The following is a 2,778-nucleotide window of genomic DNA, read 5'->3' as shown; positions in this document are numbered from 1 at the left end:
GTGGTTTTGGCTCTCACAGTGGTGGGGTTATATATGTTAAATGTGGAATTTTACACCATCACCATCTTAAAACTCTCGTTGGTGCCTCGAATAACAACCTTGAGCACCAAGTTATGTATCTCTGATTTTTAATCTAAAAAAAAAAAAAAACACCTGACACCTCGTCCTTGCCCTCAGTTGCCATTTTGCTTTGTGACGTTGTGAAAAATAAAGCGCAGTGTATTTTCTAGAATGTGGAGTTTTCACTGCAGCACTCTGCTAATTGGATTCGGTGCAGATTCTTTGTGCTGTCTCTTTTTTTTGGAATGATGAAAGTGGGTGTGTAATTTCCACCACGGAGCGCCTTGTCTCTGGTGTGCTGTTGTGCAGATCAGAGTCAGATCAAGCTTATGAAATTCTCAGAGTTTCACTGTTTGGAGCTTTAACTACAGTAAAAAGAGATCCAGGGAGCTATACAGCTTCCATCCCTATGTCCTTAGAATCATCCTTATAACTTCTCATAAAATGGTCCTTCAGTCGGTTTTTATTACTTGCTAAACTATTAAAATAAAACAACTTAATACCAACAAAGCAAAGTTGCAGAATAAACAACAGTGATTTAAGTCTGACTCTGGACTTTCAGATGGTCCTGGTTTCCATATAATATATATATGTATATAACCCAAACTAAGCTTAAAGGAGAAAGACTTGCCTGAGCGTCTCAAACTCATCTACTATAATAGACCTCCAACAAAAAGAGATGAGACAGGTGAGCTTATTAATTCATAATAAATTCTATGCCACACAGAAAAGCTAGGCTTCTTTGTGATTATGTATCTCACATTTTTCTTATTACACACTTCAGTGTAATGTTTGAGGCACTAGTTGTTTGGTCTTTTGAAACCTATCTCGGACAAAAAGAGCTGGTGTTACCTTTAGCACAAAGGATGGAAGAGGTTTTTAAAAAAAAACACTGGTGGATCCTTTGAGAGATAACATGACATTTATCTTCCTGACTAGAGCAAAGGCCAAAGTGAGAGTGAGAACTAAAAAGAGGAAGAAGAGACGTTTTCTGCTGCCTTGCCTTTTGTAGTCTTGTGTATATTTACTAGATCAGTAAGTCTTGTGCCCCCTTCTTCTTCTAGAGGTCCCTTTCAAACTGTTCTTTTACTGTTGGTCACAGCGTCACTGTCCATTGATATATATATGAGAAAAGAACACATCTTAGTGCCTGTTCATGTCGCCTCATTCTAAAAGACAATAGTTTATTAGGCCAGTGTTATGTTTGAAATGTGTTGTATTGGCTTGTGATTGCCCCCCTCATCAGCAGCTCAGTCACAGGTAGAGCAAAGGCGGATTCATTTGTGCTTCTGCATATAGCTTTTAATGCACATCTGCAAAATGTGAATGTTAAAAAATGAATACGAGCAGCCACCTAAATGCTGTAAGATGTTACCTGTGGCTGAGGTGTTTGTCAGGTTTCCTGTCCTGTGCATAATAACCATGTACGATGGGGCAATTTGGAATAAATATAATGGTCTCTCACTCCTGTCTTCCAACAGGGCGGCTGATTGTTAGCTCTGTCTTCATTAGGGTGCCTCGGGGTCGGCTGAGACTGAAATTAGACCATGCTGATTTGGCCGTCCTCCACATCTCTTTCACTGACTCACACACACACACACACACATACACACAAATGATTTCATCCTGCTGAAGCCTCCTGTCAGCAACTCAGAATATAGTGCAAACACTTATTCAGTTATGACTCTCATTCCCCTGTAAACTGCCAGTGCAATGTGCAACCTCATCATCAGTTTACTGATGAAGAGTGGAAAGACGAAGATGACAATATTTATTATTTACATGTTGTAGAATAAAGTGATTGTCCTAGTTAGTAGCTGGTACATGTACAGAGATCAATAGTGAGTAATGTGACTTCATTACAAAACTGGCATACTGAATCCAAAGCCTAGGCTCTAATGCTTACTTACATAACAGCATGTATGACGTCCACTGCCTGAACATGCTAACATTTGTTTATTTGGAGTAAAAACGTGGTGGCATGGCTATGATGAACAAGTGTGAATGGGAATAATAGGAAGAAACAAACAACCCAGTTTCAGTGTGAACTAAAACATTAGATTTTTATTTCTTTTTATTTTATTTTTTTGTTGAAAAAAGAAAAGGCTTACAGTTATGCTCTTCATACATCCTACTACCCTGGAGCAAAACTGTACGTGCACCGTATTAATGTTCATGCTTTTTATAGTCGGCCTTGTTCAAAGGTTGTTATAGTGTTGCCAAGGAAACTCAGGATATGTCTGTTATTGGCTCAGCTGTCTCCAGGCAGCCTATATTAGACACACACAACACAGTAACATAATAATGCTCTGCCTCTGCCACCCAAACATTTGCTGTGCACATGCTCTGAGGCTGCAGCAACATTGACGGGTCATTCCGCTTTGTTCTGCTGCAGTTACACACATCGTTCAGTGCTTTTCCAATGCAGACAACATGTGGAAAAATATGAGCGCACACAATTATTTGTTTATCAGGGTGTAATATTTGAGGCTTTACAAATAGAACTGCTGTATTGTCAGACTCAGGTCTTGATCACAGCTGTGAATAAAACAACAAAAGCCAGCAGCCTTATGTTGCATACATATGCTAATAAACAGGCTTGTAGCAATAACAAGCAAAATTATATTTAAAATAGCACTGAGTGAAAACATACACTTAGCATTACCAAAGACAATGCAGCAATATTGCAGTTATTATATATTTGTAAGGATAAAAGAC

This window comes from Parambassis ranga, chromosome 4, assembly GCF_900634625.1.
Source record: "Parambassis ranga chromosome 4, fParRan2.1, whole genome shotgun sequence".
In the NCBI taxonomy this organism is placed as follows: Eukaryota; Metazoa; Chordata; class Actinopteri; family Ambassidae; genus Parambassis; species Parambassis ranga.
Note: the sequence above shows the minus strand (reverse complement) of the source record.